Raw genomic sequence first — 15,818 nt, forward strand, 5'->3', positions numbered from 1 at the left:
CACTGCTGGCGTTGATCGGCGCCCTCGACCTCCCTGCGCAACTGGGCGACCGCAGGGGCCGGCAGGCGTAGCGGCCGCGATTGCACGGACAGGGGCGCAGGAGACTGCGGTGGTGGTGGCGGTCGCAGCTGGTCTACAGACCGGCATCGGGCGTCGTACACACCTGTGCCTGTTTGTGCGCTGTAGTGCCGAAATAGCCCCTGCCACCATCATCATCGGAATATGACCGGCCAGCTACGGAGAAGCATTTCCGGCCCGGTTGCCGCGAGCGCACGCAGACCATACCGAGTGTGCCCGCCCCGCACCGGCACGCGCCCAGCATCCGGCGTGGTCCTGCGCCCCGGGGCGCTGTCAGGCTGCGGCGGCTTCGGCTCGTCCGGTCCGCCCCGGGCCGGCCCTGGGTGGCGGGCGTGCTGCCGGACACGTGCCGCACGGCTCACGTGACCTCTCGGCCGGGACCACGGCGTCTGTGTGTTTGTTTGTGTGTGTGTGTGTGCGTGTGCCTGTGCGTGTGCGTGTATGTGTGTGTGTGTGTGCGTGTATGTGTGTGTGTGTATGCGTGTGTGTGAGTGTGGGTGTGTGCGTGTGTGTGTCATGTATGACTGTCAGGCCGTGTCGGGCTGTGACGTCACCGCTGCCCCCCCCCCCCCCCCACGTGCCCGCCGGTCCGGACGAGGCGGCGTGTGGGCGTGTGGCCCGTCAGGCCGTGCTCCGTTGTGACGTCACCTCCGGCGGCGCCGACGTGACCCCCGGACGGCCTGCGCCCGTCAGCCTCGTGTTGTGCGGCCGTCGGGCCCGTGCGCCGCCGTGACGTCAGCTCGAGCCGGAGCCGGCCGCGGCGGTCTCGCTCGGAGGCTGCTGGCCTGCGCGCGCCGACCGGTCCCGGCCGGCCGTCGACTGCGACCGAGACGGCCGGCCGGCCGGCCGCGGTCAGTTCTGCAGACGCCGACCGAGCGGCAGGGCCAGCCGGCGGACGCAGCGGAGCATCGCGACCGGTGCAGAGGTGACGGCCGTGAGACGCTGCGGGACAGTGAGGCACTCCGGGACAGTGAGAAACCGCTGGACAGTGAGACCCGACGGGTCAGTGGGTAGACGGGCGACAGGACTGATCGTTTGGCGCCATCGGAATCGTTTCGCGCCATCGGAGTCATCGCTGCGCGCGGCTCGAGACCGAAGCGGGGGCGCCAGGTATCCGGAGCCGGGCGGAGACGCACGGACGGAGCGCCGTGTGGCAGCGGCCGGTCACGTCGCCCCGGCGGGTGCTGCCCGGGCCGTCCCGTCTCGCGCGGCGCGCCGCCGCCCGCCGGCCGCATGAAGGAGGCCAAGTCGCGCACCACCTGGTACATCCCGCCGGAGGAGGCGGCATCAGAGCCGCACGGCAGTGAGTTGGGACGCCCTGCACCCGGCACGCTTCGTCTGGCTGTCGCCTGAGGCGGCCTCGCCGTCGTCCGCCTGGCCGCGTGAGGCGTGCAGCGTGACTGTCCGCCTGTCGTCCGCCTGCGAGTCGGCGTGACGCCTGAGCGTCTGCCTGCCTGTCGTCCGCCTGCCTGGGCCGCGTGACGCGGGGCGTGAGCGTCGCCGTCCGCTGCATGCCGGCCGCCGCGTGAGGCGCCGGGGGTGCATGTTGTCTGGCGGCGCGGCCGGCGCCATGCTGGTGTGTCAGGCGGGCAGCGTGCTGTGCGGCGGGTCCGTGGGGCGCGAGCGGGAGCCGCCGGCCCGACCCGCCACCCCGCCCCCACCCAGTGAGTATGGCGCGCGCGGCCGGAGAGGCAGAGGCGAGCAGGTTTGTGTGGCGGACTCGGGGGGGGGGGGGGGGGGGGGGTCACAGAGGGATGGCTGGGCACGGGGTCACTACTGGACAGAGGTGGCGGGGTCAGGCACCAGTCGGCTAATTCGGGGATGTGGGGTGGGGCGGGTCCGAACCTTGGGAACCGTCCGCCGGCCGTGGCTAAATGGACACGACCTTGCAGCCCGGCAGCAGAACCCCCTACACGGCATTTAAAGAAGGCGACGTTGTAAAGTAGCGTCATTTAAAAGGTCTCCATTGTTTCCCGAAACACTTCAGCTTGTTGTTTGTCACTCACTTTGATTGTATCCGCGGTGATTTAGCCCCGCTCCTGTGTGACGCGCGCCGCTGTTAGTCGGTCGCCGAACACGGCCCGCCCTCGATCCTGGTTATGCCGGGCGCGTCTCAGCCATTCCGGGCAGCATGGGACCAATGCCTCGCGTGTCTCCGGTTGACGGCTCGCGCGGGACTTGGGAGCCCCGGCGCTCCGTGTTCGGCCGTTGTTTGAGTGAGCCCGTGGGGTCCGCGTCGAGTATCGCTGGTAAGTTTCCGCCGCCGCCGTGGTCTACTCGGAGTCGCCGTCCCACCGCAGCGGCCTCCTCGGAGTCCCCGTCCCACCGCAGCCTCTGCAGCATGCCTGCCGGAACCGCTCCCCCGCCCGCCCCACTGACACAATCTCCACCCCGCGTCGCCGCCTCAGCCTGCCGCGCGCGTGCGCTGCACGCGGCCGTTGCACGCCGGCCTGCGTTGCACGTCGGAGCGCGCCTCCACTGCCCGACGAGTGACGCCGCCGCCGCGGCGCGGCTCGCCTGCGGGAATGCAAACCGGGCGGCAGTCGGTCTTTAAGCCGGTGTTAGCGTCGGCGGCATGCGCTAATCACGCTGCGAAGTGCACGTGCGCCATCCTTGTGCACCCGTGCAAGCCCCGTGCACCGTGCCGGTGTGTTGATGGACCGCGGTGTCGGCGTCCGTGCGGCGGCGCCGCGGCGTCTGCTATGACCCCGGGCTATCTGCGTGTTGTGGCCTGGACGGGTGTCGGCGGCGCCGGTCAGGCCGCGTCTGCGGCAGGCGTCGACCCTGGCTGGGTCGTGGGCTGATACGGACGTGGAGGGGAGTGTCCGGGAGGTGGGAGCTGGTGGGACGGCATGCTCTGACGCGGGTGTGGCTGGACGCCCGTTCTGTGGGCTCGGCTTGCCTGTCGTGAGATGCTCACGACGCCGCTTCGCCGGCGTCGTGAAGCAGCCGTGGCCGGAGTGCTGGGGCCCGAAACAGCGGCGGCGGCGACGACGGAAACGCAGTCCAGACCGCGACAGTTAACCGCAGGGTTTGGGCTAAAGGGCAAGATGGGCAGTGTCGTCCACGGCGTCGTCACAGGTGGCGATGCCCGACGTCCCCACGTCTCAGAGATCTCTCAGAGATCTCTCACGGAGGTCTCACCGCTCACCTCTCACCTCTCACCGCTCTCTCACCGCTCAGAGATCTCTCACGGAGGCCGCTGGGCTGTGGTCGCGCTTGGAGACTTCCGAAGAGGGCAAACGATCCCGCGTCAGGTGACGGACGGGGCGGCCTTCAAAGATGACGCAGGGCAACCCCGGAAAGAATCGGCGTTTGCTGACTGTGAGCTCCTACGTTCTGCGCGCGCGTAATAATGGCAGCCTCTTGTGTGACCTCCGGGCTCAAATCGACGCGACGTTGTCATATTGGGCCCGGTGATTGCTTCCCGCGGGGCTCACCGGCGGCGGCGTGGCGAAATGCTGTCCTGATATAGTGGCCGCTCGGCGCTGGGCGTGGGTTATTAAGTTTCCATCCGCCTCGGTGGAACTACCATACACCGCAGCGGCTGCCGCGGTCTTTGCGGCCGGCCTCGCCGCACTTTCCGCGGCAGACGAACGGAGCGGTGATGAGGGGGGCGCACGCTTAACCGGCAGGAACTCGCTTGTGACAGCGGGCCAGCTGTGTGGGCGTGGGGCGAGGCGTAGTGACGCGAGTGAAGTGACCCCGCCGGCCGGTCTGGCCCGAGAGGCGACGCCAGAGCGGACTGTGACGAGCTGGCGTCCCAGGCGCCCTCTTGTTTACCGCGGTCTGGCTACGCGCCAGCGACGGCGCGTGCCGGTCACGTGGCGCGTCGGGTCAGAGGTGGCGACTCGCCGCCAGCCGTCTGTGCCCCGGGGCGATGTCTGGCGGCGGCGACCTTGGGCTTGTTGACGCCTGACGAGCGGCGTCGTGCGTTAGATCACGCGCGACGGGGGATGACACCAGAAGTTGGCCCGCGAGCTGATCGACCGAGAGCGAGCGCTTCAGTTGCGGAGCACGGTCAAGCTACCCTCAGCTGATTCCATGACGCGGTTCGCGTACGTTCTCAGCGCGCGGCTCTCATCGGGCGCCGGCATGCGGATGCGAGGTGGACGGACCGGTCCGGAGCGCGTGTTGACATTCCTCCGCCGGAGATGAGCTCGCCTTCGGCGGCCGCCCCGGCCACCGGTCCCGGCGGCGGCCGTCCCGGAGCCGCAGCTGAGCCGCGCCCCGCGCCGTGCCTGGCACGGCCTGGCGCGCCGGTCGCCGGCGCCGCGGGCCCGCGCCGGCGACCGGCTGGCTGCACAGGCGGACAAGCGGAGGCGGCGCCGTCAGAGGTCCAAGAAGCTGCGCAGACGCGGCGTACAGAATGCGCGGGCTCCGTGGCGCCAGTCGTCCATGTCGCGCTGGACCTTGGACGAGCCGCGTCGCTCACCGCTGCGTCGTACCCCCGTACAGGGCCGCAGACGTCCGTCACGTGACGGTAACGGGACCTGGGGGCGGCGCAGTAATGGTCCGTGAACTCGCGGGTCCGCGCGCAGGCTTCTGGGAGGACAACGGATGCTGGTGATGACCGTGACGGGCGGGCGGTGGCTGTGGTGAAGAGGCTCGACCCCGCTGTCGGCGGGGTCCGGGCCTCGGTCAACATGTTCAGACTGCCTTGCGCGCGCCGCTTTGTTCAGCAGCGTCGGGCCGGCTTGCTCGGCGGAGTATCCCCCGGGCGGTGGACATCGATTTCGGCGCCGTGTTGATGGCCCGCTGTTTGCCGTTAGGGTGTGGTGACTGAGAAGGGCTGGCTGATGGTGGGACAGAGCTAGGCGGGGAGAGACAGGACAGTGGAAGGAGAACGAGGCTTAGCGTAAGATGAGAAAGAAGACAGATTATTTGGACGGAATGTGCGCGAGAGCGAAGGGAAAGGCGAAAAAAACATGCCAGAGGAAGGTTATAGATTTAAGGATATAGGGAGAGGGAGACGTGAATAATTGTGCGAAGATGTTAAGTGTAGGAGAGGAGGTAAAACAAAATTGCCACAAAAAAAGACAAGGTGAAATGTAGTTTAGGTACGAATTATGGAGGATTAGTTTGGCATTCAGTGGATTATAATACCATTCGCGGCGGCGGTATCCACGCACGTAAGATAACCTAATGAGGCCCATTAAGCTTGCGCATCGAGGAGAAAGGCTGTTTTCTACAGAAGAGAGCTGTCTGCTCTCAAGCGACGCGAAGAAAATATCCGGCCGGTGTTTTCGCGTCCAAGGCAGATGGGTGAATGCTGCGCTCGTCCTGTCCAAGTTGCTTGCGCCACATCAGATGCTGCAAGACTTTTTAGCGGTTTAATGGCGGCATTTGCAGTTTTGCAGCGCGCGAGGACCTCCGGCGTGGTTTTGTGCCGCTGCGGATAATTGTGAGTGGCTAGATTTATTTGTTTGTTTTGCGCGGCTGTTAGAAGGGAGGTGATTAATTCCGGCTGTCAAGCTAAGTGTCTGTGACCATTGCGGACTATCCTCATCGCACATTACCTCCAGCTCCCAACTGCGTAAATAACACGGCACGTTTACGAGTTACCGGCTGTTGATGAGGGGAAGGAGACCACCTCGTTCGAATGCTGACGTCTGTGAGAAGGCGCGACCCCTGGTGCGCGGCAAGGCTCCCAGACCCCCAGGGACGGCGACAGTGCGACAAGGCGGAGGGCGGGACCCATCAGCCGGTTCCTGCTGTGTCCAGGCGTGCCGTGGAGTGTGCGAGGGTGTGCTGTGGAGTGCTGCGAGCCGGCGGTGCCGCGGCTCTCTTCTCAGCACGAACCGGCGTTGTGCTTTGAGCCGCGAAGCTCCAGCACGTCCACGACCATCTCGGACGGATGACCGACCGGCTTGACATCGGTCTTGTCCTTTTTTGGGGGGGGGGGGGGGGGGGCTTAAAACGGGCCACTCAGCTAAGGTGGCCAGTTTCGTTAAACACTGTTGAGAGAACACAGACGTAATGGCCTCGGCGAGTGCAGCCCACAGACCCCTTCGGACTATGTTACGATCAGCGCCCTATATATATATATATATATATATATATATATATATATATATATATATATATATATACATAGGCCGGCTCAGGAGTACGGTGACATCAGGTCGCTTCACCGAATACACTCCCGAGACGATGGGAAGGTAAGGCAGGCGATGGTCGGACGTGGCCGGGTGCTGTCGACCGCTGCTGACGGCCAGCTGGCTGACCGTTGCTGACGGGCATGCTTCTCCGCTGTTTCAGATCTAACTCCTGAGGAGCAACAGCTGCTGCTGGACATCAGGAGGCGCAAGGCCGAGCTCCTCCAGGAGATTCAGGTGAGGCGCGCGATCTCCATGTGTGTTTTTTTTTGGGGGGGGGGGGGCAGGAGGGAGATGCCTCGTCCATGTTCTCGAGACGCTTGCTGTGACTGAGAAAGCGGGGCGCCAACTATCCAGAAGACGAACTCGCCCAGTTGCTGTCCGCTGTTGACGAGCGAGTTTAGTGGAACGATTGAAGCGCGGGCGGCAGTTTGACTCGGGTCGGGTCGGCTCCGCGGCCCGCTGCATATTGTCTGATCTTCCGGCAGTAGGCCGACGCCGTAGGCGGTGGTGCCGGCTCCAGAGCCAGCTGACGGGTCAGTCTCCGGCACCGGGGCTCGCCCGACGCCGGCCGGTGTCGGACCGACACTGACCGGCGACGGGGCAGCTGCCGGCCGGGCTCCGCGCCGCCCGGTCGGCTGGCCTCCAGCCGTACCCGGGCCGCCGGCGGTGGTGCCGGCTCCAGAGCTGGCTCTCGAGTCAGCCTCCGACACCGGGGCTCGCCCGACGCCGGCCGGTGTCGGACCGACACTGACCGGCGACGGGGCAGCTGCCGGCCGGGATCCGCGCCCCCCGGTCGGCTGACCTCCAGCCGTACCCGGGCCGCCGGCGGTGGTGCCGGCTCCAGAGCTGGCTCTCGAGTCAGCCTCCGACACCGGGGCTCGCCCGACGCCGGCCGGTGCCGGACCGACACTGATCGGCGACAGGGCAGCTGCCGGCCGGGCTCCACGCCCCCCGGTCGGCTGACCTCCAGCCGTACCCGGGCCGCCGGCGGTGGTGCCGGCTTCAGAGCTGGCTCTCGAGTCAGCCTCCGACACCGGGGCTCGCCCGACGCCGGCCGGTGCCGGACCGGCACTGATCGGCCGCGGGGCAGCTGCCGGCCGGGCTCCGCGCCGCCCGGTCGGCTGGCCTCCAGCCGTACCCGGGCCGCCGGCGGTGGTGCCGGCTCCAGAGCTGGCTCTCGAGTCAGCCTCCGACACCGGGGCTCGCCCGACGCCGGCCGGTGCCGGACCGGCACTGATCGGCCGCGGGGCAGCTGCCGGCCGGGCTCCGCGCCGCCCGGTCGGCTGGCCCTCCAGCCGTACCCGGGCCGCCGGCGGTGGTGCCGGCTCCAGAGCTGGCTCTCGAGTCAGCCTCCAACACCGGGGCTCGCCCGACGCCGGCCGGTGTCGGACCGACGCTGATCGGCGACAGGGCAGCTGCCGGCAGGGGCCTCCGCGCCGCCCGGTCGGCTGACCTCCAGCCGTACCCGGGCCGCCGGCGGCCCTGTCAGCGGCCGTCCGTCGCCGGAGATTTACCGCCGGGCCGGCCTGCAGGGTTCGGCGCCGACCGTCCGCTGTCGGCGCGCGTCCAGCCCGGGCTGACGGATGGGCCGTAATTGTCACCGGTCCGGCGGGGACGGGGCGCCGGCGGCTGCCGACCGGCCGGCGGCGGCGGTGCCCAGGTGACCTGGGGCCACCGCACGGCGCCGGGGCGGGCAGGGTGGACCGCTGGCGACAGCTGGAGGGGTGCAGATGACACGCGCCGTCCCCGCTGTCGCTGGCTGCCGCCTGGCGCCCCCGAGAGGAGGGGCCGCTCTGTACAGGTGGAGGACGGCAGGGCATGATGGACCGTGTCGAGCGCCGGTGATTAGCCGTCTGGCACGCTGACAGAGAGGTCGGCGTCGGTGTACTCACCGGGAAGACAGGTGACAACAGCACGTATTCGGTGCCGCTGATCTACCGTCTGACGCGTGGACAGGGAGGTCGGCCTCGGTGCACTCACCGGGAGGACAGGTGACGACGGCACGTGTCCGGCGCCTCTGATCTACCGTCTGCCGCGCGGACACCGGACACATGAGCCTGCGGTCACTCTCGTGTCTCGCGTGGCCCTGGGAGCAGGGGCAGGGTTGGCGTTGCCCGAGCTCGCCCTTTGTCCGCTTAAGTTTGCCCTGAGCTGTCTGGTAACGCACACGAACAAATTACTTTAATGAGGGGTAAGTTTGACATGAACACTCTGGTAACGCACACAAAGAATTCACTTGAGAAAAGGGTTAATTTTGACACGAGGTCTCTGACAACGCACACAAACAATTTACTTTAAAAAGGGTTCTTCCACTGCTTAGGACGTTGCTACACCGCTGACCCAGGCTCGTTTATGGGGGCGGCGGGCTCGTTTGTGTGGCCGGCGGGGCCAGGCTCTGGCCTTCAGTCCAGTATTGTCCTGGCTCCGTTCAGTATCTGTCGGTTGCCATTTAGCAACTTGTCGCTGATCTCTGGCCGCCTCTTGACCGCCTGGACCATTTCGGTGAAGCTCCCGCTCCGCCGTCCAAAGGTAAAATCCCATACGTTAATGGTTGGCTATTTCGCGTGCTTTATGCCGTCTGATTCGTCTGCTCATGCCAAATTTGGTTATTTCAACTGTCAGTTGAATTTTCACAAACTTTAAGCCCTTTCTGTTAGCCAAGAATTTGTGAAAATTTCAACTATTGGCCTAAATATCCGAATTCAGCATGAGAAGACGAATCAGACAATTACGATAAAATACGAAAAGTGGTCAGCAATGAACGCACGGCGTTTTCCTTTGCACGGCAGCGCTGTTTTATGCCAGCATTTCTCTCGTTTTGTAGATCACGCAGACAGTTTCTCTGCCTCCTCTGCGCGTTCTTTGCTATCACTGCACGTCTCGGTCCAATTTGGGTCTGATTGGATGACATTAAGTTTGCCATGACTCTCCGCCTCCTGTGCCTATCACAAGCTGCTGTAAATCCACCACATGTGTTCCACCACCACACTGCTGCAAATCCACCACAAGCTGCTCTCTTTTTCCGACTGACCTTCATTGACTGGTCGCCGGCGAGCGAGCCGGTGGGCGGTGACCAGACTGACGATTGTTCCACTTTGTTTAGAAGTTCTCCCGTATATGCCTGCCAGGACTGGCACTGACGCGACAGCGACTCTCAAGAGGGAAGGGACTCGCTCTGAAGACGACGCCAATTACAAGACGTTTTGCTTAAAGTAGGAAAGACTCCGCTGTGTATCGTCTTGGGAGGTCCTTCCCCGCTCTTGGGATTTCATGCGCGCGTCAGCTCTGGAAGCCGTTTTCTCGCCGATGCTGCTTGAAGCCGAGCAACGATCAGCAGCCAGGCGGAGCTGCTGATCCGGCTGATCAGCCGGAGGTCAGAGGTCAGGCTGTCGGCGGCTGACCTCAGCGGTCCGTCGGGCGGCGGACCCCCGGCTGCCGGCCGTCACCGGCGCCGCTCGTGACCGCCGCTCCGAGCCTGGGCCCGCCCGGCCGTGCAGCCCGGCCGTGCAGTCCGGCTCGGGATCGGGCTGTGCGGTAGCGGCGCCGGGGCCGGCGTCGCCGTCCGCGTCCGCCGGCCGACGCGTCATCACCGCTGCCTGATACCTGTCATTGGCCAGCGCCGGCGCGGAAGACGGCGGCCGTTGCAGGTGTTGCTTAGGCACGCGTCGGCATGAGCCCCGTCCGGGTCGCGGCGGATGAATGCCCTGCGCATGCGCTGCCGGGGGCGATGACCGGCCCGCCCGTGGATGGATGTGTCCGGCCGCGGTTAGGTTGAGTTTCCGTTTGATCATCGCCGTGCTCAGACGCGGTGTGCTGGTGTGGAAGCTGCAATTTTCTCCGGCCTCGAGAGACGTCCGGGATGGCGGAATCCCGGAACCCCCCGGTCACGATCAGTCGGTAGGAGGTCCGTCCAGCGGGAGGCGCCGGCGCACGGTGGTCGGACGGCACCTTTATTCGTCAAATTGATATTGTCGTGGCCTTTTGTTAAGTCGTAGGTCACAGTGACGGGGCTTGATTCCGCGCGGTGTCGATCTTTCTGGCAGGGTGAGAGGCGGCGCTGCCGTGAAACGTCAGGGCTGAGTCTGTCGTGATGCCGCAATGACGACGGCAATGTGGTGGCTCCGTGGACCGCGGGTCACCAGCCGATGACCTGACATGACCTGTCCTTTCCCGCCATGTCAACATATACCCTGTGGTGTCCCGTCTTGGCGTGGCCTGACCTGACCTGACCTCGGATAATTCTCCGTCATCCTCTCTGTCGCCCGGACACCGACACTGCCGCGTCGGCCCGTCGCCCGACTCCGGTTATTGTTGCCCGCTCACTTTCTCCCACCGCCGGGGCCGCCGGTCGCACCGTTGCGCCGTCGGCTAATTGCGCCGGCGCCGTGCGTAATTGCCCAGGTGGTACCGACTAACGACCGCTCCGAGCGCACCTCCGCCCTCTGTCGCTCTGCCCCGGCGCGTTGTTATTGTTGTGTGCCGCTGCCGGGCAGCTGCCGGGCTGCGGCGCGGCGTCGCGCCCCGCCGCCGGCCCCGCCCTGTGACCGTCCCCCGGCGGTGGCCGCCGCCTGTTGCCGGCCCCGGAGAGAGGGAGGCCCGGCTCGGAATAGCCTGTCCTCGGTGGCGGCGGCGATTGTTCCGGCCTTCCGGGAGTGGCACGGGACCGACCGGCGGACGATCATTGACCCGGCCGTGTCCTCCCCCGCGCTCCTCCCTCCCTCCCAGCGTGACCCCTCCAGCGGACGGACGGAGATCGACCCGGCCGGCGACGGTCGCCAATTAATCGCCGCCCCCCGCCGCCACTGTTTGCAAACGGCCCCGGCCGTCGGCAGGCGGTCGTGTCGGCCCGCTGGGGTCGCCCGAGGGGAGTGAGAGGGTCGCGAGGCTCCCCGGGGAGAGGGAGGGGGTCGTCGAGAGGGTCGACGGCTTTCAGGGGTCGCTTTGGCCGGGACTAGGAGGAGCCGCCGCGTGATGGCCCCAGGCGTTGATCGGCGAGAGCGGTCCTTTCTGTCGGTTGCTAATGCTGTTTGAGATAGATGCCCTTCGTTATTCATGTGAGCTGACTGGATGTGATGTCTCCAGCTTTAGGCATGGGGTAGTGTGTGCTTGGAATGCCTTGCATGTCCGATTGATCTTAATAGCCTGGTATCAGTGAGCGCTGGGCGGAAATTCCTCCCCGTGCCTGTCTGTGCTCCTCGCCACTCCATGCCCATTGGATTTCACATGAATTGGTATTTATTCTCGCGAGCTGTGCGCTCCTCACATTCGGCTGCAGCTGGCATGCCGGCTGACTGGTAACTCGGCGCTTGCACGCCCGCTTTGCGAAGCAGTGTTCGCCGGCCAACACGAAGCCGCTGGATTATTCCGCGGTCAACGTCCCTGACGTCCCTTGCCCCCGTCCTATCGCCGCCCCATCGCCACTCGGCGGACATTCCGGCCTGGCAGGCCCCCTGCGGGGCAAAACTGGGGTCCGATCTGTCCGTCACTGGTGAAGCCGGCGCGCGGGACGGCCCTCCCCTCGAGACCGTGGAGAGGCGAGCTTTTCGCTGTCGAGGCGTGGTTTTCGGGTGGTGGTTCTCGTACCCTGGACGCGGTATCTCTCCGTCACTGCCCGCCCCCACCGCGCTCGTCCTCCCCTCCCCGCAGATTGAGAGTTGGATCAGCTTCTGGTACTGGATCAAGTCAAGAACGTCGCCTCGTGCGGGTATCATCGAGCCCAGGATCCAGCTCAGGATCCGCCCAGGATGCCCAGGATTCGGCCCAGAGCCGGCCCAGGATCCGGTCCGGTATCCGCCCGGATCCGGGCCGCGGCCGGGCCGTGGCGCCGTCAGGGAGCGAGCCTGAAATTGACCGCTCCCGCGGTCGCCGTCAGCCGCCGAAATCGCACTATTGATGGCCGCGTTTTAATGGCCATTAATGGTCAGCGGACTAATGGCGCCGGATGGGACGCGTGCCCGCGGCCGCCAGATGAGACGTTGACCCCGAGGCGCGGCGCGGTGCGATGAGCGCCGCGCGCACGGCCAGGTGGAGAGCCGGCGGAGGCGGCGACCTCCGGCGCCGCCTCCGCCGGTCCGGCTCGGCCGCTGCCGGCAAAGTTGGGAAAATGGGGAGCCAAGCGTTTGGAAATGATTGAAAATAGTTTTCGCGGGTTTGGGCGGGGCCGGTTTGTTGGGATTCAATCTGCGAACCGGCCGGGTCCGTTGATTAAGGGGGCGCATGGCTGGGTAGTTGATTTCGCTGCAGCCGTTGCGTCCGCCGCGTGGGCGTGGTCCTTTGCAAATGGCGTGCGGCGCGCCCCGCCGTCGGCCAGCTGTGTCCTGGCTGCCGTGCTTGTGTCGTCTCCGACGGCAGCCGTCCAGTGCCGGCCGCAGTCACACGTGCGGCGTCCCGCGGCGACCGCCGAAGCGGCCTGTGCCAGGGGGCTGTGCCGGACCGCAGACCGGACCGCAGACCGGGCGAATCAGCGGCGGTCGGCTGAGGACGCCGGACGCTGGCAGCACCGGCGGCCGGCCGGTCTCGCACGCCGGAAGCGGTGCTAGCCAGAAAGGGGAGAAATCATACGATTCATTTGGAGGATGGTCTGTCGGGTTTGCATGCGGAAGCCTGTGCGCCCTGCGCACGTTCTCGGGGACTTTGCAAGCATTAGCGACTCTGGGCAACGCCCTCCACGTGGATTTGCATGCGTCTTCTCGTTTGATGTGTTGTAACCACGTGCCATTGTTCATGTTAATGAGCTCTGCAACGGTTCATGTGCTGCTTGCCAGTGAAACATGCCGTGTGCGGGATTCGAAACCGGGCTCTCCCCTCGCTCCTGCGCCGTCGCTCTGGGACCGGAGCGGACCGGCCGGGCTAGGGTCCGATTGCGAACGGCGGCTCGAGAGATGTGACCGCGTGTCTTGATAGTGATGGGGTGACGTCAGTCGAACGGCCGATGCCCCCTCCCCTCCCCCCGCCTTCCCAACCGGCGAGGGGTGATTGGCCAACGGGCGGGGAACGCACGGTGTCCGTAACGGTTGTCTGCAATTATTCCAAACACACCTGGCGTGCTAATGAGTGGTTTAATATTGTGTTTAATTGGCCTCGCTGGGTGAAGGCTGTATTCGATTCCGAAGTAATCACGACTCGTGCATGCATAACTCGGCGGCGGGGCCACCCGCCCGTGACGGCGCGGACGCGGGGCGCGTGCCGGCAGACGGGGGGGGGGGGGGAGGGGGGGGGCGCTGCTGTGATTGGTGGGCGTTCGGCAGACGTTGACGGCGCGAGTGTGTGTGCCGTCCGGGCTGATGACAGCGTGATGAGTACCGGCTGAGTGCGTTCTGCCCACAGTCGGCAGTAACCTCCGGCAGCGTTTGCCTGCCGTCCGCCGGTGTGCCGCGCCTCTGCCCGCCCCTGTGCCGCCTGCCTCCCGCGTGGTGTGCCGCGCCTGTGCCGCCTGCCACCGACCTGGTGTGCCGCGCCTGTGCCAGCCCCTGTGGATGGTGCCGTGTGCCACCGCCTGGTGTGCCGCGCATGCGCCGCTGAGCGTCCCGCTCTGCCGCGTGTCCGTACCCCGCGCGAACGCGATGACGCTGTCCCGGATGTTGTCAGCCAACGGGAGAGTTTTGAGCGCTGCTGTCGGGAAAAGATCCGAGCGATGGTTTGTTTCGCTGCCATGCTATTGGGGAATGGTGGTAATAGAGATGACAGGTACCTGTAGGTCCGTTAGTAAATAAGTTGGTTAGTGAGTTATTAGCTACCGAAATAGTTAGACATGCGAAACATGGAAAGCATGAAAGCAACTCCGAAATTTCTTTCTCTGGCGTCATGGAGACAACGGCCGGGAGCTTATGCCAGGATTTTGCAACAGGTGTAGGACGCAACTAAATCATTACTGCAAGCCCAGTTTAACCGTGCCGCACACGCAACATTTGTTGTGCAACGTAAAACACATCACATGGCCCCCATCTATGTGTTTCTGCGTGTCCACCCCAAATTTTAGGTGTCACTGCTTTTCGCGGACGTATAGCCGTTAGGAGTTCGATAACGGGCACGTGCCCCGAGAGCTGCCATGTCATAAGCTGCTGGCAACGATGGATATTGTTTGCGATATCTCGCCAGAGCGGCCAGGAGCTCCGCTCTGTCTGAATGGCCAAGCTTGCACCGTTGTCTGGCGCGTTATCGTCGCTCCTTTGACCAGCGACCACATCGCTGCCAATAAAGGTTAGTGTCAAGCACATGATGAGCGCGAATTGCCTCGAAGCTGGCGAAGTAGTAGCTTTCTGCTGACCATTGGGGTTTGAACTTGCTCTCCTGCTTGAACTTGCTTGAACTGGAACTTTTGTTCATGCCATTCAGCTTCGTTTTATGTAACGGCTTCGCTGATCGATGCGCGGGTACGGGGTCTGCTATTCATCACCGCGCCGGGCGGCGAGGCTGCCACACATCAGCCATCTGGTGTTTACGGCTAGGAGCTGGTGGATGTGGGAAAACTCGGAGATAGGGTGACTTCAAGCGGTGGTTATATGCAGGCTCATCGGTTATCTCGGCTGCTCCGCCTGAGTTAATTTGTGTTCGTAATTTGGGCAGCTAATTTGTGTTCGTATTTGGATGTGCTGCCTGCAGCTGAGATGCATTATGTTCCGAACTTAGAATTCAGATGATGTTCTGAACTTTCGAGTCTCCCGGAGGTGCTTCGGGTCGGCTTGTGGTCGCACCGGCAGACGGTGTTCTTGGAAACCTGTACTGGGGCACCGCTCTGACGGTTTGGGACATTTGCCACCATCAAGAACGCGTAAGCGCATACTTGTGATGTCCCGTTCTTTTCCGAGTCGTGCATGTCGGTAAGGAACTTATGAACGTGAGCAAGTCGTGTTTGCCAACCCCTTTTTCGGGCCAAATCGTTGCATGCGCCGCGTCACGTGCTGGGTGTGGTTACGTAAGGGTTGGGGTTAACGTTGGACTTTCACGAGAAATGAGTCGAGCAGCGTCCGGAGGCCCGTGCTAGGCATGCCAGCCCAAAGACAGGCATCGCTGAGACGAGCGAGCGCATATTTGGCGATATGGTCCGCTCGCCGCCGGGAGAACCTGCTGGCTCAGCTGCTCCAAGGAGGCTTTAATGAACAGCAGAGTCAGTGTGCGCCGCTGGCGATCACGCCCGGAGAGCCTGGCGAACGTCGCCGCTGGGAGATTGATCTCTCCGCAGCAACAGGCAGCTATGGCGGCCCGGCAGCCGGCGGTCTCCGGGGAGGCGCGCTGATGGGGATGTGGCAGCACTGCCTCGCCGCCCGCCGTCTTCTGATCTGCCGAGCCATTAGACGCGCCCGCCGCCCGCAGCAGTGAATTATGCTGATGGCTCCCGCGTCGGCGTTTTCGATGTGAGTCTTACGGGAGAGGCACTGCGTCGGCTGGGCTGGGACATTCGTTATGATGCCCGGGACGTTCCGAGGACCCCCGAGGAAAGCCAACGCTGAGGCCAGTATCTGCCCCCGTGTTTGTCAATGTCTGCGGTCACACAGCGAACAGTGAATACGTGTAAGGTGGTTACGACTTGCACCATTACGCGGAAAAACACAGCATGTCCTGCTTCAGTTTTTGGTAGCGGACATCGCTCCGTCTGGATCGCTGCTGTTGAGTTTCCGACATGCGGTGGCTGGAGCTCGT

This window comes from Pollicipes pollicipes, unplaced genomic scaffold, assembly GCF_011947565.3.
Source record: "Pollicipes pollicipes isolate AB1234 unplaced genomic scaffold, Ppol_2.1 Scaffold_7262;HRSCAF=8765_pilon_pilon_pilon, whole genome shotgun sequence".
NCBI lineage: Eukaryota > Metazoa > Arthropoda > Thecostraca > Pollicipedomorpha > Pollicipedidae > Pollicipes > Pollicipes pollicipes.